This window comes from Pipistrellus hanaki, assembly GCF_964339955.1.
Source record: "Pipistrellus hanaki genome assembly, chromosome: 4".
NCBI lineage: Eukaryota > Metazoa > Chordata > Mammalia > Chiroptera > Vespertilionidae > Pipistrellus > Pipistrellus hanaki.
Genome location: NC_140506.1, coordinates 43,353,069 through 43,378,866, shown reverse-complemented (window position 1 = coordinate 43,378,866; position 25,798 = coordinate 43,353,069). Strand labels below are relative to the sequence as shown.

Below are 25,798 nucleotides of genomic sequence, written 5' to 3'. Positions count from 1 at the left end.
AAAGGGGGCATCCTATCGGGCCACGCCCTGGAGAGTACCCAGGTGGTGGGCGGGATGGACGTGAGGGTTCCGGGAGGCCCCTTTGCAGGTGCCTACCCTGCCTGCAGGGAGGCTGAGGGGGCCCCCTGGAAGCTCACCCCTTCCTGAAGCAGGGAGGGGCTCCCGATATTTCCTGAGAAGACTCTGGGGGCTGCAAACCAGGGCTTTGATGTTCCCCATCCCCAAGGTACTGGAAGCCACCTGAAGCTCCCAGCCCCACCCAGCCCCACCGTTCCCTCTCCTACCAGACCGAGGCGCCCCCGCCAGCCCCAAATTCGTTCCTCTTCCCCTTGGCCGGCCCGCCCGCCCGGGAGCAGTGCCAGCTGCACAGGTGTCAGCTCCAGCGGGCGTTATGTAATGGGCTTGGCAGCCTGGCTCTTGCCAGACAGAAGTGAGGAGGGCGAGTGCTCTCCCTCTTTCTCCTTTTCTTCCCTTTTCCTTTCTTGTTGACTACACCTGGTGTCAGGTGTACTTGATCCGCAGCAGCAGGTGTTTTCTTTGGCCAGAAAGGACCGAGTGGGAAGGTGGCCCAGGTCCCAGGGGTCCCAGAGAGGGGCCTTCGCAGGCCTGGCCCTGGGTGAGCCCCCAGAGCCCCGTCCCAGAGCCGCTCACCTGAGGTCGCCAGCAGCAGCCCACGTTGCCTGGAGTCCAGGCGCCAGTGGAGTGAGGGATTGCCCCCCCTCCCCCCCCCCCCCCCACACACACACACATACACACTCTATTTTCTGACCAAAGTCCCTCTGGTAGACATTGGGGTTCCACCCATTTTATTTGCCTACCGATTCTCCTGTGAGTGTGGACGAGTGTGCGCCAGGGTGCAAATTCAGGGGTTCTAGGTACAACACCCTCAGAAGCAGAAGCGGCAGGGAGCCCCGCCTTCGTCTCGATGGCCTCACCCGAGAGCCTCTAGGGTGCCACTGATCTCTTAAAAACCAGCCAAAGAGAAGGCTAGTCAGCTGGTCAGAGACCCTTTCTAACTCTTGCCCAGTTAGAGTGGAAACCATTTCACCAATTTTGGCAAGCTGGATAACGGGGTTACACGTGCTGTCCGCCTCCATTTTATTAGGCAAAAACGAAAAAGGAAAAAAGAAAAAGAAGAAAAAAAAAAAAGGAATGGTGTCATTTCTCTCTCCAAATCTTCGGTGTGCCTGTGAGCACCTCTGTGGCATCTGGTGCTAAGGGCTGGCTGGAGCCAGCAGAGGCCAGAGGAAAGGTGTGAGCCAAATGCTTCATTCTGGGGTGGGGGCCGAATTCTAAATGATAAAATAGGGAATCGTGTTTAAGTGACCAACTCGAAGGCTACATCTGAATCTCCGTCCCCAAAAGACGCATTGATCCCATTAAAGGGGATACGAAGGTCAAACACAACGTCTTAAAGAGTTATGACAGGAACTGGGACGACAGTGGTCAGGGGCCGGGTGTCCAAGTGGTTATGGACAGGAGATTTGGGCATGTATTCAACTCCTGATTTCAGACGGATGAATTCAGCTGAAAACTCACACTTGTAAAAGGCTGGAGTTGCAACTCCACCAATAAAAACAGCTCCCATGACAGGGGCCAGGCTGCCAGGTAAAGTTGGGTGACCCTTTACCCTGCTAATCACCTGACCTCAGCGTGCTCCTGGAGTTCTGTGTTAATTGTAGCACATCCCTCGCAATGACTGCCTGTCAATGAGGTTTTTTTAAATCTTGTAAACGATAAGCAGGGAAAAGAGTAATATCTGCAGGGACTTTTAAAACCAAATTTGAACTAGCTCCATTGAGTATGTCATGGTCAAAACGGTTTAGTCGTGAATTCTTGCTCTCCTTGGTGCAGAAGCCACTAATGGCTCGCAACAAAAAGAACCAGGAAGCAGCACCTCTTACCCGGACCCCATGAGCTTCCTCCTGAGTCCCATTTGCTGGTTCTCCTCTGCCAGCTCAAGTCCCCGGGGTATCTGGGCAGGTACCAGCCCTCCAGCCCTGACAGGCAGCCGTCTGTCCCTGGGTGGAACTTGGAGAACATTTTTATGCCAAAAGGACAAAACGGTTTTGCCCAGAATCAGTTGTGCTTTCAAGGGACCAGCCCTGCCTCGTCAGTCACGTGGTGCTTCAAGGACTAATAACCTTAAAGCAGACTCCTCGGTGTGGTCACCACCGAGTCAGGTTAGATTGGAGGGGGTTTTCTTGAGTCCCCCACAAAGCGTCCCCAAGCTGGGAGAGGGGCCAGCCAGGCAGTTGTCCTGAGGGCATCAGAGTCTAGTTGCATCTAATTAAAGCCTTTGGGAGCGTTTTTTTTTTTGCTACGAAGGAAGATATTATCTCTGAGACTTAGACCGTGTAAAAGAAATGTAATTTACAAAGCTGGCTGTTTCAAGTACAAAGAAGAAAAATTTTACAAACCACCGAGCCCCACTTAAATACAACCTTGGGTTTCTTTAGTCCTCTTCTACCTTTCTTTTACCTTAACTGTCCCGTCTTACAACTGACCTTTCTTTTATCTTAACTGTCCCGTCTTACAACTGTACCTTGCGGAGCCGCCTCCCCTCCCCCCCCCCCCCCCAAGCCCAACTCTAAGTTTCCTCACTAGCTAACAATTTCAAAGGCAGAGGCAATTCTCTAAAATGGCATTCAATAAGCAAAGAAATTAATTAGTAAGCAGTCGTTCAATAATGAAAAAATGAGCTCTGTCTCCGTCATGCTATTGTATGGTAAGCCTGACCATTGCTCTTATACAAACACCCGCTTCTAAGCGTGTGGCTGACCCACAGAAGGTGTGGATGAGTCTCTTATCCTCAGAAAGGGAGCCCGGACCCCATCCCTGCTCTAGAACTGCGTATGGGTATGAGCAGCCACCGCGGTGCAGGCTGGGCTGGGGTTCTGTGTGCTTCCTGTGTCCTCTCCTCTCACTGCCCTCCAGAAGGAATTTCAAAACTCTACTCAAGATTAGTAAAATGTTGTCCTCATTTAATTGATTGCCCACCAGCTCATTTTTGCTGAAAGGAAGTATATTTTTCCTCTTTTTTTTTTTTGCCTACAGTAAACAATTTTTAAAGAACAACTTCTTTTGTTACACTTTTCTTCCAAACGATGGTGGGTACAAACTAGCAACATTTTATCATTCTTATTCTGGAACAAGTTTTGGCAGGTCATCAGGTTCTAAATCATGCCCATTGTTCTAACTTTAATGTTGAGATATTTTTTTATATGCCACAGAATAGTTTAAAACTCTATGGCAATAATAATTCCTTAACTAAGTACACAGACGTGTTCTTCACTAAACCATCCAGTGGTTTCCCTGGAGTTGGAGAAGGATGGCCATCGTGACATCATCAGTATTATTTAAATTAAACTGCTATGGGAGATATAATTGTTAATAAAAGCCTTCTCCTCACCCCTCTAGCCTGCCCCCCCCCCCAGCATTCAATGACCTGCCACCACCTAAAATGTAAGCAGAATTATGTTGATCCTGGTAGCCTATTGTATAACTAAAGGGTCAAATCTACAGGTTAGCATGGAAATGCAGAAGAAAATTACCATATTTAAGGGACATAGGGGACGGTTGTTTGAAAAATATACATATTTATTAGTTTAGGGTGCTGGTGTTCAAACTTTTTCCCCTTTTATGTGTGTGTGTATGTGTGTACACAGATAATTCTATAAACGCGTGTGCACGCTTTCAGCGGTACATTAAAAGCTGCCACGTAAGCATTCCATGGGTCTGGCTTAATGGTACATTCAACAGAGAACAAACGGGCCATGTACGTGGAATAGTATGCTCCTATTTTTAAAGTCTCATCACTGTAATGAATGGTTTTGTGCCCGTCTGAGACCTCACCTATATACTTCGTAGATGCTCTTGTCCCAAGAAAACCATTTCAACCGCGTTTGATTCCTGAACATTGCTTTCACTGCCCCCTTCCTTCTCTGTAAGGACTCTTCGTTTTTAAGTCCATTTCTGTATTTAATAATAATAAACAATCCTTGATGTGTAGACACTCAGGTGAAATGATATGTGAGCTCCCGCCTTGGTCCTCACTAAGGACTGTATCTGAAATATTGGGTGTGCTCGGACTTGGTTATCAGTTTCAAGCTGCGGGAGACCCAAGCGACTTTTTCAGGATTTCACCTTTTATTCTAGCCTGGAGCATGCGCCACACACACACACACACACACACACACACACACACACACACTTCTATATTAAGGAAGGAAGGAAGGAAGGGAGGGAGGGAGGGAGGGAGGGAGAGAGGGAGGGAGAGAGAGAGAGAGAGAGAAAGAGAGAGAGAGAGAGAGAGAAGAGAGAAGAGAGAAGAGAGAAGAGAGAAGAGAGAAGAGAGAAGAGAGAAGAGAGAAGAGAGAAGAGAGAAGAGAGAAGAGAGAAAGGCTGAGGGGTGCCCCAAATGAGAACACACAGGGCTGGGCGGTGCCCGCACCAGGTCTCTGGCCAAGGTGGGCGCGGGCCTAGGGTGAGGATGCGGCCCGGGGTAAGAACACGCGGGAACGTGCGGCTGCCAGCCAGTCTGAGACTGGGCGAGGGTGGCCGGCGCTCCAGGAGGAAATCAAAGTTCCGCGGAGCTCGGAGCCCAGACAGCCGCCCTGTGCGGGGGAGAGGAGCGGAGAGAGGCTCCTGGAGGGGTCCCGGCGCGCTTTTGTACGGCCCCGCCTCGGCCAGCCCGAGCTGACGCAAGGCTCCCCCGGGAGGCTGGGGGCGTCCACTGCCGCTGGGCAGGGAGCAATTTATTCCTCCTCAACCCATCCCAGCTCATCTTTGGTTACTCCACCCTACCCCTCCCAGCCCTCCCCCTCCTCTTCTCCCTCCTCCTCCTCTTCCCCCTCTTTCCCCTCTTCCTCCTCCTCCCCTCTACCTAGCCTTCAGTACCTCAGATTCTCCACCTCCCCTTCATCCTCCATCCCCCTTCTACTTCTCTCCCCTCCTTTCTCTCCTCCCTCCCACCTCCCTTCCCTCTTCCTCTCCCCTCCCTCTCTCCCCTGAATAAGCAAGCTTTTGCTTCTAAAAGTCACAAGTAATCCGAGAGAGAGAGAGAGAGAGAGAGAGAGAGAGAGAGAGAGAGAGAGGGAGAGAGAGAGAGAGAGGAGCCTGCCTAGAGGAGCGGCAGACAGGAGGGAAATCTGGCACAACGGCTGCGAGACAAAACTTGACGCTGCTGGGCCACCATTTGCCAGGGCCTCGCCCGAGGTAAGTGCCCGGGGACGGTAGGGTTCATTCCCAGACCGCAGGCCCCGGAGGTGAGCACCGTTACCTGGGGCCACTAGAATGATGATGGGGCGGAGCGGGGGCAGGCTCAGGACGGAGAGCCGGGCCGAAGGGATGCTTTGCGCCCAGGAGATTGGAGCCCGCGCTTGCCTTGGGGTCCTCTGTGCGCCCGCAAAGGTTCCCAGCGGCCACAGGGGTGTCCAGCTCCCCAGGGTCCCCCTCTTGCTCCTCGCCCCCACTGCTGTCCGATGTTATACACCCTCTTGCAAAGGAGACCCTGCTCTATCTTGAAGTGACAATGTGCGCCCCGCTCCAAGCTTGGGAACGAAAAGTTGGGCAAGGCGAGGGCTCCGTAATTCTGGGAATCCGCAGGAAATGGACAGTTTTCCTTTTAAAAAGAAATGTACCTTTAATGAAAATGTGTATGTATTGAAAAAGATTATTGGATTGCTATGTCTGATCAGCTGCTGATGACCTACCAATAAGCGTTTTAAACACACACGCGGGGCGCGCGCGCACACGCGCGCACACACACACACACACACACACACACACACACACACCAGGGGCTGTATGCAGTGAGGAAGGCCGTCATAAGGAACCAAGAAATCAGAGTCGCGAGGGCTTTTAAACGTGTGAAGGCTTTGTATGTGTCCTCCGTGTGCACGGAGTGCAGAGGGAGGGGACAGAGGGCGGCGCGCAGTGGGCTCGGCCTTTTCTCTGTGCCTGTGTGTTCCCCGTTGTCAGCTGGCTCAGGTTTCTAAGCGCTGCCAGGGGCGGGGGCGGCATCCAGCAACCACCATCACCTCGGCAGGCACCCTAGTGGTGAAACAGGACTCATTTGTTTGGTGCAGAGTGGTGATGACCTAGAAGAGACTGGAGTGTGGTTAGGTCGGCCCCCTGCCATCCATTACACCTGCGGCAGATGGCTCCAGTGGTAGAATGGTTTTGTTTGTGGGACCCAGGAAGGGAGGAGGGGGGAGGGGGCAAGAGCCTCGCCCCAATATTAGGAAGTGCCATAAAGAACCAAAGGCATGAAAGAAGCCATGTTCCTACTATCAAAAGCAATCATGTGTGCCAGTGTCCATGAGCGAACCTGGGACATGTTAGTGACCTTGGTGCTGACCCCAATTGATGACATAGCAGAATTTTAGGATACTATTTTTTGTCAAATGAATTTTTGATGAAGCTCCTACTCCTACACACACAACACCACACACACACACACACACACACACACACACACACACCTGTCTCCAACAAGATGCACACAGGTGTCCGTGGAGCTCTGCTCTCTAAAACCAAACCTCTTTGAGCCCCTGTGCATTTCACCACAACTGAAAAGGGGGCCACTCCAGATGTAGGAACCCTTCCCCTTTTCCCAAGCGATGTATGCGACCAGTCCGCCAGCTCCCACACACACAAGTATGCCCTGCCCAGACACACATGTAGGTGGGGTTTATCGGGGTTTCGGATGCATCCATTCCATTTTCACAGGGAGGGATGTGCTTTTGCGGTCAATATTCCCATCCTTACAGCCCTTCTTTCATGCTCCTCGATCAGGAGGAAAGGAAGCCACACACACACTTACACAAACACACACCCTCCCAGGCATGCCCACAGGGAGGGCCGTGTAACAAAGGAACAGTCTAAGGACAGTTTAGCCTGTCTTCACTCCTTCATTTTCTTGCTAAACAAGAGGAATTAAAAGAGAACTGTATCTAGGGAGGCCTAAAAAGATGGAGAAGCCTTGTCTCCACCCTTACTTCACAAATACATCACAACAATGGATTATCCTCCTGGAATAAGAATCAATTTCACTGGCCCAACTTTTTGTTCTAAATTTAAAAAAAAAAATCCTGTAATTAAGGTTTAATATGCTTATGTTTGGGGAGTGATTGGAAATACAGAGAAATCCCATCATTTTGACACTTCAATTCTGTTTTTCTATTTATTTAATGCCAAATCAATAATTTTAGAGTCGATAAAATCAAAGAATATCAAGCAACAATGAGAACCCATTCTAGCTAAAAATTTCAAGCCACAATTAAGCTACATCCTACAAACCCCATGCTTTCCAAGAAAGGAAAACATTGCAACCCCTGCATTTTGCAAGGTGCTTTCAATACCCAAAGATACCACTGAAGTGGGTTTGGTTGATGGTTGCTTGCTGTGTGCCCAGTGCAATTATTTTTCTGTGAAAACTTCCATTTTGCAAGGAGAAAGTTGACTTTGATATGCATTAGGGTGCAGGATTCATTGAGAGATATGCCATTAGCATATACCATTGTTTATTCGTTATTATAATACAGGTTTACCCACACATCATACAAACTGCTAAGGGCCTGCTCTGGGATGTGAATTCATATATTACCAGAACACATTTGTAAAAACTGAGTTGAGAAATAGGCTTCCTGAGCCTTTTAAAGATAATACTTGATCTAAAACTCAAAGCTAGGGGATTCCACTTCCATTTAAACAAAACAAAATTAGCAAAACTTTTGCAACTGTAGAGAACGCTGGCAAAAATTTAGCCCTTACCAGACCCCCTCCCCCTTTTTTCCTCAATACACTTTAGATTCTTGTTCCAACCAATATCTAAAGTTAAAAAAATGTATTTCCAAGATGGACTGGAACTTTCAATGAAACATTTATTTTTTAATTCTAGGTTTATAATGAGTAATGTTTTTAAAGAGGGGGGATCTCAAGTTTTTCTAGGAAAAGAAACGTATTTTAATATTCAAGCCAGTTAGCACCCAATCTCATTCCGTCACGTTTCTTAGGCCCAGGTGCGCCCCAGAACCTAGCACAGAAACGGAGGCATCTGGGAGACCAGGGAAGGCTGAGACCCCTGCTTTCCCCGCCCATGCTGGGACCACCTACATCTCCTTTTCGTATGAAATGGTTCTTTGCAAGAAAATATTAATAGAGAAAATAAATGTATGATACGCGGATGGGTTACTTTCCATCCTCGTCCTTGGGAGATTTTCTTCGGGATCTCCATCCCTTGACAACTCCTTCCGTCTTTGCCAACCGAGAAGCATTTACAATCACATTTATCGGGATCCAGATGTGCCCTTAGGTTTCAAACATGTCACCACCACCTAAAATGTGCCTCTACTTCCGGTGCAATCAAGGTCCCGATTCTTATAGAAAAGCTACCAAATTCTCAGTTCCTGGAGGCGGGGAGAGCGCGCTCCAGGTGCGGGGTCCGAACTGGAGGGCTTGGCGGGCCGCTGCGCTGGCGTCTGCGTCCTTGGCTCTCAGAGTTCCCCCCTTAAGGGAGGATAATGAACTCTGCTTGGTTCCCAGTTTGCAAAAGTACGTCCTTAGTCGGAACGGAAGCAGGGGTGGTGGAGAAGAGGCCTGGGCCATGAGCCTTAATAGGTCAGGGCTCCAAAGCCCTCCTGGGCTTCTCATCAAACCGGAGGCAACGGCCGGTCTTGTCTGCGGGTCCCTCTGGTTCCCGGGGAGGAAGATCCCCGGGCTGGAGGGCGTGTGTGCCCTCTCGAGCCGTCAGTTCCATCCCGCAGCCCCCCTGGGGTCTCCAGAAGCACAGGCTGTGCCCTTCCCGGGCCAGGCGAGGCCTGGAGGGGAGAGCCGAGCCTGGGGCGCAGACTCCCAAACCCGCGCAGCGGGGCGCCCCCAGCCCAGGCCGCCTCGACGGCCCCGACAGCGCCGCGCGGCCAGTAGGTGTCGCTGTTCCCCTGCTGGCCGAGCGGGGAGCCACGCTGGCCCCGGGCCTCCCGTCTGCTTCCCCGGAGGGTTCGCAGACCCTCCAGGCTCCCGGGAGGGCCGCTTCCCGCACTGCCCCCTCACCTGGCCAGGACCACTGCTGCTGGCCGGCCTCGGGGAGAGAAAGAAGAGAGGCGTCTGTTGGGGCGGAGCACGGAGCCCCGACGGAAGCAGTTGGAAGCCACCAACTCTCTCTCCTTTCTCTTCTCTTCAGGCGCTGTGGTCAGCGACCCTGGCACTGGGAGCATCCTAGTAACATCCCAATGGGGGTTGCACCCGGACTCCACACCGTCTTTAAGTTATAAATAAGAGGTTGAAATCCCAGCCTCGTGGGAGCTAGCGACATAAAGAGTGGATTAATTTCGATTTCTTGCCGACAGACGAGAGAGAGAGAGAGAGAGAGAGAGAGAGAGAGAGAGAGAGAGAGAGAGAGAGGAAGGAAGGAAGGAAGGAAGGAAGGAAGGAAGGAAGGAAGGAAGGAAGGAAGGAAGAAAGAAAGAAAGAAAGAAAGAAAGAAAGAAAGAAAGAAAGAAAGAAAGAAAGAAAGAAAGAAAGAAAGAAAGAAGCCAGGGCCTGGCCACAAGCCTGAGCTACACGTACCATCTTGCACACTATTCTGCAGGCAGAAAAGCCAGCGCAGGAAGGAGTCAGTATTTGGATGTGAATGTCTTCCCCCAAAACATTGCTTGCCAAGTACTATTCCTTTCGAAAACCTAGCAGTGAGCAGGTCTCGGGGATTTGCACTGAGGTTCTTGGCCTTCCCTGGCATCCTGCGGCTCTCTGCCCTCGGCCTCGGGGAGCCGCGCAGGAGATTATTAATCAGAAGCGCTCTTTTTGTGTGAGTCTCAAAAGGAGGAGGTTTGGCTTATGAACGCCGAGAGGGACATTTACAATAGGTACGTCCCAGAGGTGGCTGGAGAGGGCGTTATGATTTTGATTGTTTTGTGCAAGGAAATCACTGCTGCGATTTGAAGATAGGGCGGTGGGGGGACCACATTGAAAGCATTACATTCAGAACCCCGAGTTACTGAGCTAGCATGCAAAATGCGACTGGCTATGCATTCAAACTGACCTGTACATGTATATTTTCTGTTAACATGTGGGGGCATTTTGCTGTAAATTCTTAAGACCCACGCTTTTGTCTATCATATTTGTTTTGTAAATATAACCAATTCATGAAGAGAATGTAACCATCGATTATCAAAGAGGAAGAAAGAAAAAATCCTTAAAGTCCAAAAACACTTGGGATCACTTCTTCCCACCCCTGGGCCTGGCTCTCGGGTGTGGGAGGGCAGGGCTGGGTGGGGGCCCGGGTCTGCAGGGCAGGCCTTACATTGCTAATGGGAGGTGGCCGCAGCATCTTTAAATGTCACGCCTTTCCCTGTGGTTCCTGAAATGGGCTCCTTCCCGTTCAGTCCCATATCTGCTATGCAATTGTCAGTAATTATTTCTGATTGAGAGAGCAAATTAATCACTCGCTGACGTGGGTGGGGGGAGAACACACGTGCCTAATTGGAGGTTGTGAAGTTCGGTGAAGTGGTATTTTTAGCTTGGAAAGTCCAAATTCATGTATTTGGGTATCTCTCCCCCTCCCATCGTCTCCCCATTTTACTCTCTCTTTCGCACAATCCTCTGGGCTCCTTTCTCCCTCTTTCTTCCCATTCCTCGGCCTCTGTCTTCCTTTCCTCTCCCCTTCTCTGTCCACCCCCCCCCCCACCATGCCTCTCATCTTTCTTCTCTCTCTCTCTCTTCCCCCCAACCCCCCCCCCCCGTCTTTCTCTGTGTATGCATCTCTCTGCCCCCACCCATTTATTGTCTGATCCTATCAATCAAGTTCATATAAAAGTAGCCAGTGGGAGACCCACCACCCTCTCTCCGGAGCGCCGGGGCACTTTGGGGAGGCGTCGGCCGCCGCCAGGTCACCGGCGGGAGCGCTGGCCCTCGGTGCAGGTGCAGGGGCGTTGCTTGCGGAGGAGTTGGGGTCTGTGCGAGGCGTGCGGTGCTTATTCAAATGCCGCTGCCACCGCTGTGATTCGCAGGGACTCGGCCTCCTAGTGGTAATGCGGGGCGGGGGCGGGGTGGGGTGGGGTGGAGTGGGGGTGGGAGGGGAGGTGCGATGAGCGGGAGGGGAGGATGGGGGCGAGGGCGGGGTGGGAGGGGGCTCCGGCACCGCGCTCCGCTGCCAGGCTGGGACAGAGCACCCAGACCCGCGGCAGCGGCGGCAGCAGCGGCGCTACCCACCCTCAAGCCCGGCACCCTCTGAGCCAGCGAGCCACAGCGCCACCGGCCCCGGGGTAAGCCACGCGCGCGCCCGCAAGGACAGTGATGGTTCAGAGGCTCCAGGTTACCACCACGCGCCAATGAGGGAGATTAGAAACAGGAAAGGAGATTACGGAGATCAGATATGTGGTGTACCCCCTCTGTGTCCCTTGTCACAGAGCGTGCGCATGCACACACGCACACACACACACACACACACACACGCACACACATGCATGCACAGACATCCGTACATGCACACGTTGCTTGCTGCTACCATCTCAATATAGGCGCCGCCGCTCTGAGCCCTGCCAGTGGCCAGTGTGTTTGTCCCGATCCCTGCATAAAGGCAGGCAGGTGTGTGCCAGAATCCAGTTGGTTGAATTGAGGCCAAAGTCCAAGAGACATTTGACCTGCCGAATTGTTCCCATCGGGCAGGTGACCCCAGACACTGGGCAGTTCTGCAACCAGTTGTGGAATCTGCAACTATCCATAAGATGTGCTGAAAATGTTCTTTTAGAAAAGATCATCTTGCTATAAATGGCAAGGCAGGGGCACACCGAAAGGATGAGTGTGCCTCTGTTTTTTAATGTTTTACGTGCAGCCATCTGACCACTTCTTATTGGGTGACATAGCGTAGGAGCACTTGGGTGTAAGCTTGGAAAAACTGCGGCCAGAGGTAAGGCTGCAAATGCCATGAGAATTAAGGGTGTTAAAAATGGATGCTGGAGAGCCCAGCATGAGAGATGGGATTCAGCTGTAGCTTTAAAAACGGGGGAATACATGTGAATATTTATACAGGAAAGCCATTGGGGAGGGCTGACTCTTGTCCTGGGTGTCTGTGCAGGTAAGTCATTCATAAGAAAAGCAATTACCTGTGCATGTACTTGGATTTGTTTAATTGAATAAGCTGCATGAGTGCGTATTTGCTGTTCTTTGTGGATTCCGTCTTTTAAAAAAATAATAATAGGTTGGGGGGGATTTTAAAAGTGGATTTGCACATATATTTTTTTCAAAAGCCATTGTGCTGGACTGATACATCACCAGGAAGGAAATCCTACTCTATAAACAAGATTACCATTGCTTGAAATCTAACCAAAGGCCTGTATGTTTTAGGGCATATCAATTGGCTTAAGATAGCCATCTGTTTTGTTTGTTTGTTTTCATTTCACAGTCAGGAATTAAGGACACTTTTCAATCAAGGTAATGTGCCTTGTTCCCAGACATGCTAAAATAAAAGGAAACTCAGTAAATTTTGAATGCAGCAGATAAGATACAACATACAACATGGTTGAAAATGCCTTCTTTGCAAAAAGGCTGTCCATTGCCATGTCTACACATTTTAAAGTAGATTTTGTTGTTGTTGTTGTTGTTTTGCAATAAGAAAGGCTAGAAAGCAATAGGGCAGTCGTGAATCCAGCACTTTTCAGTTAACCGACACAGAAATTCTTTAGAAATCTTTGGAGCCACTTCCCGTTATACATACATTATCTAAAATGCACTGGCCCAAACTGTGTTTTGGTTAATATGATGTTAATTAGACAATCAAACTTTGAGTCCTGAGCAATGGACATTACATTACAATCCATCAAGGAGGTATGTCAGGAAAGAAAAAAAAAAAAGTGTCTTTTCTTTTGTGACCAAACCAGGAGGTTGTACAGCTGGCATTACATACATGACAGATGTGCATATTTGGAGCCTAAGTAAACAGAAGCAGGCAGGCAACTGTGCATATTTATCTAGCAAGAGACAGCAGCATACACTCGCCAAAAAATAGACGGAAAGGAACAAGAGAAATAAATAGACATAATAAGATAGCAAAGCAGGAGAGGGTAGAATCAATAAAACGATACAATCTGAACCCCCCCCCCATTAAAAAATGCAAATATATCTTTACATATGCATCAGTATTAAAAATAATACACGCTCGAACCAACAGGAGAGGGAGCAGGAGGAGGCGGTGGAGGAATAGGGGTGGAGGAGGAGTAGGAAAGGAGGAGGAGGAGGAGGAGGAGGAGGAGGAGGAGGAGGAGGAGGAGGAAAGAATGGAGGCGCCGCAGAGCCCTGATTATGCATGGGCTGGAGCTGCCTCCTCTAACCTGTTCTTCTCGGAGCCGGGCAGCCGGCGGTCCTCAGCCGCCCACAGAACAGGAACCGAAACAACCTTTTCCCGAAGGCTACAGCGTTTATTTTTCTCTTTGGGGGTTTTGGCGGTTGTTTCACGGGCTCGCCAACCGGCCCCTTTAATTAAAAGCTTCAATAAAAGGCCATCGCGCCAGGAATGCACCGGCTCCTCTTCGCGCAGGATTTGCATATTTTTTTAATGCCCTAATTTCCTTGATGTATGTAAATGTAGCCGGACGTAGAGGGAGACGGGGAGCTGACGTCAATGGACGTGACCTCGCAGCTAAACCTTGAACGTGAAGCCGGGATGGGGGAAAACACGGAGCGGCGGCCGAAGGAACCCGCCAGTGCGGGCGGCGGCCGCGGCGCCAGCCGAGCCCAGGCCCGAGGGGCCGAGGGGGTCCGTGCCAGCCCCGGGGGAGGACCAGCCCCCCTCCCTCCTCCCTGTCCCGCCGCCAGCCTCGCCAGCCCTCCGCCGCACACGCAGCGCTGGTCCTGCACCTCCAGCCCCTCCAAGTGCATGTCATTCTGCTTCCCCCAGAAAAACAGCACACCCCAAAACAGCAACCAAAGACAGCAGACACACCAAATCGAATCCCAAAATGTTTTAGATGATGCTCGGGTAGCTTATCAGAAAGAAGACTGACAATGGAACATCGTTTTTTAATTTTTAATTTTTAATTTTGCTTTTTTTCCACAAGAAGAGGAGGGGGAAACCTCAGACAACAGCAAATCATTCCTAAAACACGATAAGCCACACGTGTTTCCAGTAGGGAGAGGTAAATGGCCCAGGCGACTGGCGGGGGCTTCTCCTTTCGGTACCTGTTTACCTGCTCAACCAGTAAGCGCGTTGGCTTCTTTAACAGCCATGGACTGCGTCTTAATGGGGTGGGAATGTTGTGTGTGTGTGTGTGAGTGTGTGTGTGTGTGTGTGTGTGTGAGAGAGAGAGAGAGAGAGTGTGTGATTATGTGTGTGTGAGTGTGTGTGTCTGTGTGCGTGATTATGTGTGTGTGTGTGCCTGTGTGAGTGTCTCTGTGTGTGAGTGTGATTATGTGTGTGTGTGTGATTATGTGTGTGACTGTGTGTGTGTCTGTGTGTGATTATGTGTATGTGTGTCTGTGTGAGTGTATGTGAGAGTGTGTGTGATTGTGTGATTGTGTGTGGCGCTGTGAGCCAGATGATGAGGGAGAACTGTGTCTCTCCGCAACCATCTCTGGGACTTCTCTGTAGGACACGTAGGCCAGACCGAGCTCCGCGGCTGGTGTTGGAGTTTCTCCCCTTAGAAAGGAGGGGGGGGGGTGATCGGAGGAGGAGGAGGAAGAGGAGGAGGAGGCTCTCTTTGAACAGCGAGGCCCTTCCGATTACATTGTCTGGGGAGGGGTGTTGAGGTGCGAGCCGTTCCGAGGTGGAGCCCCTGGCCAGGTTTAGCCCGCTGTGCTTTCCGCCGCGCTGGGCAGCCTGGGCGAGGAGGCGGAGGCTCTGGCCCCGCGGCTGGAGGCCTTTGCGCCCCCCCCCCCAGCCCTCCTCCAGCCCCGCTCCGGCGTGTGCGTGTCTGTGCCCGCACCGGGCAGGGCTGCCGCAGGCCTCTGCCCATCTGCTCCGCCTCTGCCGCCGCCCTCCCCGGGCCGCTAGGAAATGCTCCCGGCCTCCTCCGGCCGCGGCAGAGCTGGGCACGGAGGGCAAGGCCACGGCCGGCGAGGAAGGGGCGCCGGAGGGAGGCCGCGGTCTCGGTTTCTCCCAGTCCTGCCCTTGGCCGCCAAGGCTGCCGATTCTTGGTCGCACCCGCAGCCATCGCTTTGTTTTTCTGCCGCGCCCGCGGTCACGGAGCCCCACGCCCGCGAGGGGAGTGTGGGCGGGGGCGGGGGCGGGGGCGGCGGGCCGGGGCCTCCCGCCAAGGACGCGCCTGGCTCTGCGTCCTCCCGCTGCACTTGGCGGGAAAGCTGGGGCCGCCAGTGGGGCTGCCAGCCCGAGACTCCGATTGCTGCTGCCCAGCCCCCTCCCCCCATAGGCATCATTTACATACGGGCCACCGGTCTGAATTTTTGCAGCCCCCCTTCCGCCTCCGGTGGCACGCGCGCAGCCCCCCGTGCCCGGCTGCGGCTGGCCCCGGCGCTCACACAGGCCCCGGGGTACAGCCGCCCTCGCCAGGACAGATTCTTGCACCCTCCTGCTCGCGCTGACACCCCTCACAGTCTTCCCCATCGTGCTCCAGGAAGCCCATCTTCCCCGCAAGATCCCCACCCTTCTCTCCCCGCACACTCCCACTCCCACCCTCCCACACCCCCCTGCCTCTGTCCCTGCAACACACACACACACACACACACACACACACACACACACCCTTTTTCTAGCCTCTCAGATAGATAATCCCCCATGGCGCATCCCTGGTATCTTTTGAATAGCTCTGGAGTTTCAAGAGTAAAAATCCTTATAATGTATTGCTTGCCATTAGCAAAACACATTTCATGACCACCACAAAAAGGAGGGGAGGAGTGAGCAAAGGGGGCTTGAACCAAAAGACCTTTCTTAAAAAAAAAAAAAGAAAAAAGAAAAAAAGTCTGCAAGTCAAAAGGTTATTCTCCAAGTTTGTAAATAAAATACCAAAAGGAAGAAGGTAGCAAAGACCCACAAGTTTCACAAAATGGTGCACTGGAAAAACAAGACAGGGCTATTCTGAGAGAGAGAGAGAGAGAGAGAGAGAGAGAGAGAGAGAGAGAGAGAGAGAGAGAGAGAGAGAGAGAGAGAGAGAGAGAGAGAGAGACTAAAGGAATCAAGAGAGAAAAACCGGAGGGAAAAAAAAGAAAAAGAGAGAGAAGAAAATAAAAGGTAGAAAAGGCAAGAGAAGTTTCCAAAGAAATGTGTGCTTTGCATTCTACAATAGGAAAATGTAGCCATTGCCCTCCTTCAGACGAGACATTTCTAATTTGTTCCGTCTGTCAGGAGGGGACTATGAGAGGTTTGGGTGCAAATTCATTATCTCTGGCGACGCAGGACGCAGTGTGGGGACTGAAAAAGACCGTGGCAATGGATGAACAATGGGGCTTCAGTTCATCAGTAACAAAAGCGGTGGGGAAATTGGTTGGGTTTCAGAGCACGTCCTCCTCGGCAGAGGGGGCTGGACTAGACCTTGGACGGCCCCCCCAAAAACTTGCCGAGCCTCGCACACACCACTTCACTCTCCACTCGGAAGCTCAGGGAGCAAGTGCCTGGCCTTGGGGGAGGAGGGGGAGTTGGCTTTTTTTTTCCTTCTTCGTCTTTTGCGCCCTTCTCTCTCTTCCCCCCAGAAGGGAAGGTCCGTTGAAACTATTTTAGACCCAATCAAGCAAGAATCACCATGTGGAATTGAGCGGCAGTTTTAAACGTGCTAGGAGAGGGGTGATCTGAATTTGCTTTTCTTTTTTTATTTTTATTTTTCCTTTTTCTTTTGAGATGCGGAAAAGAGCCTGTGTGTGGACTGCGGCCGCTCTGAGACTGGATCTTGTCTTCTGGACTCCTGCCCAGCAGCGGGACTTGGGGGGCAGCACTGCCCGGCGGAGGGAGAGCAGGTGAGTACCAGGCGGCCCGCAGGCGACAGCTCAGCCTCAGCGGCGGCACGGGCCCAGCTCCGCCCGCAGCCCGGCCCGGTCCCCTCTCCGCCGCCGGTGCCCGCAGAATCCCGCCCCGGGTCGCCCCCGGGTCGCTTCAGCTAAGGATGGTGTGTCTCAGATCCTGAACCTGTTGATCTCACGAGTTGTCTTAAGTCAGGGCTGTTAATTATCCAGCAGCCTGACCCCGGCTCTTGCAGAGAGAAACCGGGAGCATTTCGTGCTGGAGAAAAAGGGAATTTTGTATGTAATTTTGTGTTGGTGGAGGTAGGACTTTCTTCCCCTCTTAAAGCTAGAGCCAAATGCGGTTATAGTTTGCGTTCCTGGATTCGGCAGCATTCGCATTTTGAATAATTATGTTCACCCCCTCCAAGTGGCAATTACCTGGCCAGGAGGAGAGCGTTTGATTGGATTTCCGTGGAAACTTATCTTCCGTAGCTAACTCGACCTGGTGGATTTCTACTTCCTTCTTCTCTTTGCATTTTGGATTCTGGGAGGCAAGAAGCCGCTTTACCGGGTTATCCCAAGTTAGGTTCATCGATATGCAGTCATCTGGGTTAGTTATTGGAGCTTGGGATGCCAGCGGAGCCCGGTTTTTGCGGTTTGCATGGAACCCAGACTCCGCTGAAGGAGACGAGAGACCGTAGTCCTTCTGTGGCCTGGAATTATCTGTAGGAACCCAAGGGCAGTGGGGACCCAGGCAATGTATTTGCTTTGGAGACTGTTTTTGCATTTTCTCTGGCAAAGGTATCCGCAGTGCCTGAATGGAGGACTGTCTTGAGGGGTCAGAGCAGCGGTGAGATTGATCAGAAGTTAGACTGGGGGCCTGTCAAGTCACGGCCACTGTTGGAGGCTCTTTGGGACCAGTGACTGGCTTGGGTCCACAGCAGTGGGGTCGGCTCTAGGCTCTAGTTTCTTCCCTTTTCTAATGCCCACCTCTGCCCGCCACCCTCCTTCTCCACCTTGGTACCAGTAATTAGGACGCTGTCTTGGGAAACGAGCTCCCAGAGTCAGGATTGTTGAACCAGTGCAGTACTTTCATTTTGCAAAACCCAATAGCCCCACCCCGCCACTCCAAAATAACAATAAGCATTTAAAAATCATAAAAGGAAAGCAAGCTATTTTCAGGAGTGTTAAGACTTCTTGAATATATTGAGTCTTGGGGGGTGGGGGAAGGGAAAAAGAAAACCCACCACTTTACAGCAATCAGGTTTTACATTATTCATTGATTTACTGGAGGAAATAGCCAATCAGGAGCCGTAGATATGAATGCACATCTCACCGTGCTGTTGCCTTACAGTAAACTATTTGCATCTTTCTAATGGATTGGATATTTATCCAGGGATTCCCATTGTTTGAAAGGTTTGGAAATTTAGTTCCTTAAACATTTAGAAAATACGACTTTGTTCCAGTCTTAATATTCTTGCATGGAAGAACTCTCCCTCCTCTTTTGTATGGCAGGTAACAGTATTCAAATCCCTAGTATTTTTTGAAGTCCCTCTTCCCTCCAAGCTAAAAATAGCATAAAAGAAGAAAGAAAAAAATTAATTTCCAAACACCTCCAGATTCTGCATATTTTGCATTCCCATTATCATGCATGTCTCCATTTAAATGCAAATTAGCATATTTAACTCTGTAGGTGCTGAAGCCCAGAATACATTGTATTGGGGTTTTCTGGAATCTCTTGTCATTGTAAGGAATCATTGTAATTGCAGTACTTTAAATGAAGCCAAATTTAGACATGCTTATGTATATATTAAAACTATGATAATTTTGTTTTCTTGACTGTTTTTCAGATGATGCTACAAAGAAGTATAAAGTGAATAGACATCCCACCAACCAAAGGTAATTTCAAAATTTACACTTGACAAAATTGCAAAATTAAAGTGATGTATAAAATATTATTTACTGAGTAGCAAGCCTGCAGTGTATTGCACATCTCCCATTTCATGCAATAGATACAATTCCAGAAAAATCCAAGTTTCCATATATGTAATTGTCATTCCCCCTCCCCCCCCAGGTAGCCTTTGTATATTACATATCAAAGATAATGTAAATATAACCTGTAAATACCTATTAAAAAAAGGAATTTGGGACACAGAAGAAATAATAGGATACATTTATTAGAAAGCAAGCCAGTCAAGTACCTTGCCTGAACTATACAAATAACTGTAAATTAAATGGCTTTTATGTAGAAAATGGTAGTCTTGACTGTATTAGTGGACTGTGTTTTATATGCATGAGAATCATGCAAACTCAATATTAAAAAGGATTCTGGTGATAGGCCAATTTTTTATATATTCTACAGTAGTCTGAATAGGATTCATAGAAGTGCTCTAAATATTAGTGGCAAACCTGATGAATTTTCATTTATGGAACAGTATAATTCTGATCCAAATATGTGAAAAATCATAAATTTTCGCTTTTAACTTAAGCAGAGATTGTTTATTCCCTAGAAAACCAGGATGTTTCCATTCATGTTTCAGCCATCTGGAGACCTGTAAAAAGATTAGAAAACAAGCATGACAATCACGTCCTAATCTACTGGCCATTAATGGGAATTTATTAGAGAATGAGCATGCAAGCCATTTGAATTCAGTATATTCTTAAATATGCAGATTTCAAAATGGGTATTCTGTAGCTCAGCTAAATAGCTTTTGAAAAGCAAAAATATCTGGAATAAGAACATGTAAGTGTTAATAGCTGCTCCTAACAATGTGGGGTAGACATTGCTAGGAATCTTTAGAGCACAACTGTTTCAACCTGTCTCATATACATTTCAACATGTCCTTGAAATGTGTATGACAAACTATGATATGAACCTTGGCAATTATCAAAATAATAAGGTGCTCAGTGTTAAATCTTGCTATATATATTTTTTATTTCTTCATACTTAGAAAGATGATGGTTAAGGTAAAATATTTAATTGGCTGTTCGGTTAATGAACAGACTGGCCATAATCATTATGTTGACTATTTTCACTTTCCGGGTTCTCATAATGAATCTATGTTACATGTATTAGGCATGGAGGCCAGTCCTGGAGTCAGCTGATATTACTATGTGGTATTGCCTTTAAAGATGCTATTTTAAGACAGTATCTTTTGTAGCTTCTAATTGTAGAAGCATCTCAAATGTTTAGTGTCTTGGTTTTCATGATAGTTAATTGGGTTCTAAAATGCATTTAATTGTTAAATGTGGAACTACAGCAACATTAATTTGCAAATTCACACAAATATGGGGGTGATACACAGAGACATACATGCATTCATGCATCAGATCTCTTTATTTGCACCAACATCCTTCCCAGACATATATAAAGCAAAAAAGATATTCCAAAAATAACTGGCACTTTCTGGGGTTTTTACTTACGGAATTGAATTCATCTAATCATATGCTTGTTTTATGTAGTACATGCCCAAGTCACTAATGATTCTGTTTCTAGGTCTTGGAAAGCAAGGCCAAAATAATTTCAATATTCCAAGGCAGCGAAGCTCATTAGGATTTTACATACTGGCAGAAGTGACATGAACACATACCTCCGTGATATGTTCAATTCTTATCCAGTAGTTTATGTTGTGACCTCTTAGTTCAAGAAGAAACAGTAACTCTATAGGAGTATATTTCTCTCAATTAGTTTATAGTTTGCTATATATATATATATATATATATATATATATATATATATATCACAATACAGCCATTTCTTATTGTACTTCCTGGACCAAAATTTGATAAGAAAAATAGATAAGTGATTTTTACAGTGCAGTATTTTTTCAATAATCAGGACAAAAAGGCTCACCAAAAAGTAAATTAATAAAAAATTAGGGAAAAATGACATTTGTGTTACTATATCATATATTTATCTGGTAGGATGTTGTTGTTTATACTCTTGATTGGGGGCTTTTCTTAGCAATTCTGATTTTCTTTACTTGCCAGTAAAATTCTATAGAATTTACATATGTATGCTCTGTATGTAATTTGGTAAGCATATTTCACTCATGTCTTAAATGAATAAATTACTGAATCAATGAAAAATCATATTTTAATTCTGAAAGTATTTTAGTGATTGGGGGAAATAGTTAACCTATAGAAATGAGAGTATTTCGATAGACTAGTGATGTGTGAAATGAATATGGAGATTTATGACATTTGATTGTAGCATCTAGGTTAAAGAATAGTAATAACCCCAAACATAACTCATCATTTTGGGAAACAGTCCAGAAGACTTACCCATTGTGAATATACATCTTATATGGACTCCACCTTAGATATTCTGTTAAGGGGCATCTGACTGTTAGAACTGCACATATTATAGATGCATTAGACATAGATTACTCATTATGAAGGAGAGAAAAGAAGAGAGCTCCCTTAAGTGATCATATTTACACTCTGGAAAGTCCTAAGAAAAGGTATGAGGCTAATTAATTAATACAATGTCCCCCTCTAGCTAGAAAAAGGGTGGGGGTGGGGAAGAGGAAGGGTTCTGCTCTTCACATGCAGGTATTTTTATGTCTTCTTCACTGCAGTAGCATTTTCTTCTTTCATAATTTCACAAAGGAGCCTAGTATATTTTGACCTGTATGAAAGTTGATGTGTAAAACTATAGACAAAGGCTCAACATTTATTGCAGTAGAGTTGTGCACAACATTAGAAACTATTGCTGCAGTGTTTACCTGTTCTTCATTCTGAGTCACACACCCTGCAGAGAGTTATTTTATAAAAATTGGGATGAAGTCGGCTTGCTTAGAGCATTCATTTTGAACTTACAGAGCAAATGCTGCCCTATCGCCATGGTACATAAATACAAAACATGCCTGAGCTGTGAAAGCCATTAAAAACACACCACCAGAACAAACTGTCAATGCATCGACTCGCTGACTAATACAGAGCTGGTTCCTAGCCCCAGAAAGCAAGGCCCTGCTTTAAGCAATGGCAAAGTGCCTTCCATCTGTCTGCCCATGCAATCTGCCATAAGAGAAATTCAGGCAAATACGTTCCCCAGATCTGAAATGCTTTTATCTGTCCTCAGAGAGAGATTTCTTCCAGTCTTTGGATATTAGAGCGATCTACACTGGCACGGAGGAGGTAAAAGGCCGCGGGTTGCTTTTCCAGGAGCAGTCGGTAGTGCTAACGGAAGAGATGTTGATTGAGAAAATAGGGCTTGTTGCAATGCTGCCGCTGCTGCTGCTGCCTCTGCTGCTGCTCCGGCAGCAAGCAGGCCTGGGGCAGTTGGCTGATCACTGATGCATATCAATAACCGTGTACTTGAGATTTCTCATGACATCATCATTACCTTGGTCTCCAGCGGTCTCGAACCTTTGACCTTGCCGGGCTGGTCCACATTTTGGCAGTGAAAGCCCTTCCAATGATGGCCCTTTTCTCCTTCTTTCAGACCGGGGGCAGCAGCACACCAGCAAGACGGCATCTTCTCTTTCCCAGCCTAGAAGCTGAAGATCGAGGATCTTCCCCCTCAAACACACACACACACAAGACATTGCAATCAAGCTGCCACCACTTGGTAAAAAGCTCATGGTGCTTACCCCAAAAGGATCAGGAGCAGATCTTTGAAATCAGCTGTCACTTCTATAGAATGGGATGTGTTTTTTTTGTTTTTTGTTTTTTTTTCTTCCTTCCTCCTTAACCTGCGCTGGAAATTGCTGCTGGCTTCACACGTCTCTGTAGAGGGAGGCTGAGGAGTCTTGCGTGAGAATGAAGCAATTTACAATGCAAATAGAGGCCTCGGAAGGGACGGATGCTGCTGCTCACTCGTATCCGCTTGCTGCACCTTAATAGCTGGTTTTATTTTCTGATATTCATAGATGAATTGTTGGCTGACGCTGCCGGAGATTACTCGCTGAAAGGGGAGAGGAAAAAAAAGTTTGGAATAAACTTTCGCAGCCACAGATCTCGTTTGGATGTTTTAGCCGCACACACAAACAGAAACCAGGTCACATTTACATGCAAGGAGGAATCTTGAGCGCGGCGAGTGCCCCGGAGGACGACGACTCTTCGGTGCTGCCAGAAAGATCGGGATCTGGATTCTGGCCAGAGGAAGACAGAGGCGTGTGAGGGAAGCGAGTTGTTATCTTTGGTTATCTAGCTGTATGAGTGTATTGGTCTTCATAAAGCTAGATAACCGAAAGTAAAAACTCCTTCAAGATCGCCGGGGAGCGTGGGAGAATGAAAGACTACAGCCAAGAGACAGTAAAAACCAGAAAGGTCAGGAATATTTATTGAATCTAACTTTGTTTGCGGTTTTTTGTTTTCCTTCTGAGTAAAGGTGGGGTTTTAGAGGAAATTAAGTGGCACACACATGCCGAGATATGAAGGTGCCAGGTACTCTGAGGAGGGGTTGTTAGAAAGGAGAATTGTATAGTGCGAATGAGGTAAGAGGCATGTACAGTGTGTCCTACTTAAAGGCGAAAGTTTAAATATAAATTATTTTTTTTCTTTTCTTAGATAGCTGCTGTAGAGGTGCCTGGTACCCAGTTAAAAAAACGATGTCATATTATGTAGACTTAGGCTGTTCTCTTCTGAATCCCCTCCTCTGAAAAATTTTAAGATTATTCTTGGAAACTACATGTATTTGGGGGTATATGTCAGATGATATGAAATTGGACTTTCAGCAAAGTTTATACTGGAGGGTTCATGATTTATGTCTACTGAGGACTTAGAGCTAGTAGGGAAAATGCAAAAAAAAAAAAAAAAAAAAAAAAAAAAAAAAAAAAAAAGCCAAGGCTGATTTTTATTCTTCTATTCAAAATACAAGGACAGATGCTTCTCTGTTCCAAGAGGGTTTCCTTGAGGAAGCTACTGAAGCAGAAAGACATGATGGAGACGAGATCGCCTCCCCTCTTGTCAAAGTGTTAAAAAATGTTCTGTCTTACTCTGCGCCTAGCATTGGAAATGAAAGTGACATTTACGCCACAACCCACGTGTGCGCCTCCTCTCTTTTTGTTTAAGGATGATCAGGTCTATCCAGGAAACAGCTCTGGCATCCCAAACTGAAATAATTAGGACGTATATAGACCTGACAAAAATGGGAAGGGGGTGGGGAATCTGAGGGTCTGTCTTGCCTAATTGATTCGGCTAAACGGAATGCAGGAGATGTGAACGGCAGGACGCTCCGATTCCCACGCTCGGGGGCAAGTGGTAAAGCGGGCCTGGCAGCCTATGACAGACAGCCCTGTTGGGGGGGAGGGGTATAAAGAAAAAAAAAATCAAGTGCACACCATACTCATCTCCATCGCTTAAAAAAGTAGAGGCATTTCCCACCCACAGCCATCTGCAGCCTCCCAAATGGCAGCACCAACTGGCCTGTGGCTGCTGCATACTGTCTGTTTCTGTTACTTTTATAACCACTATTCAAACTGGCCGTCATGAAGTTTGCCTCCCTTCTTTGGCTGAGATTTCCAATATTTAAGGAAAGCTTGTAGAAGGCAGTCCCAAGAAAGCTCCATTGCTGCCTGCCCTTCATGCCAGGTTCTCAGTCCATACTTTTGGTCCTGGGACCCCCTCGGGGCTTTTGCTTTGGGCGAGATGTATTTGAAAATATATCTCTCTGTATAACAGACATTACCATCACTTAGTCAGATTGTTTACTTCTTGCATAATATATCTAGAAACTTGGCTGAATTATGCTGGTAGACACCTTGGAAGTGAAACTATAAAGTCACCAACCTATAGAAAGTTCATCACTTGACAATATGATAAAAGTTTGTTCTGCTATAGTCTCAGCTAGATACATTCTAAACAGCCATTTGTATTTAATCTAAACGTGACTATGCTTAGCAGACACTTTGGTTCTCTGAAGGTCCCTATGGTAATATTTTCAAAAATGTCCTCAATTTCCCCACATGTCACCAAGCAAACATTTGTATAGAAATGTACACATCGATACAAACATTGCAGTAAGAAAATGCCCACCCTGGCCTGTTATCCCCCACATGGCCTACATGACTGACAATCCTAAATCCCAGCTCTGCCATATTTCTTCAAAAGCATTCCACTCGCCATTGTAGCGTCAGCTCCCTTTAAGACTTCAAACTCCACTGATTGTTTCAGTGAGAAACTCTGGGAGACTTGAGTAAGGTACATTCTCCATTTGGCTCTGGAACACGTGCCAAAGTTTTATTACTGTGGTGACTGTTGAGAAGACCCTTGTTTATTTACCTTTGAAGCACTGTTTGTGCAAACAACCTTTCATTGTTAAGTGCCTGTATTCCTTTCATTTACTCCATGTCCAGGGGTGCTATTTACCTAGACCCATTGTCTACTACAATTAACATTTACATTACAAAGTGTGTGGTTTTCTTTCTCAAGGAGGTTCAATTAAGGCAATAAGATGTTTGCTGGGGGAAACCTATTGTTTACTGAAAGCACTCAATGGAGTCAAATTACTGACGCTTTTGCCTACATCTCGGTCTTTCATGTAAATATGTTAAATATAACATTTAAGTAAAATAAACAATATTATGATTCTGTGTTTGCCATTGTCATATCAAACTTGCTTTGTATCATACTAATGTTACATGACTTATCGATCAATAAAAATGCATTTCAATGTTATTATTTTCATTTTATTTTTTGCTGTTTCACTGCTCTCGCTGCAACATGTCCCAAGTTTTCTTTTTTCTATTTACACATCAAACTTTTGGCATTTTGTTTTATTTGTGTGTGTTTGGGAGAGGTACTGTATCTGAGCTTAGGTCTGCAGGCTGTCTGAGGTAGTCTCTACCATGACCTTATAATAAGGTGATATTTCTTTGAAATCTGAAATATTCCAAAGGCATGCACATTTAAGTCAAAAGAAGTGTAAATATCAGCTAAGTCGTCCTTTGAAAGCTAGTTTTAACATTGG

General features: G+C 47.6%; 1 long non-coding RNA gene across 1 annotated transcript; it reads left to right on the top strand.

Moving 5' to 3' along the window:
* The first annotated feature begins 4,944 nt into the window (after positions 1-4,944).
* Positions 4,945-25,506, top strand: LOC311621711. Its single transcript, XR_014794868.1, has 4 exons — positions 4,945-5,217; positions 16,784-16,899; positions 18,735-18,783; positions 22,331-25,506. It is a non-coding gene; the product is annotated as an uncharacterized lncRNA (long non-coding RNA).
* Positions 25,507-25,798: the final 292 nt, after the last annotated feature.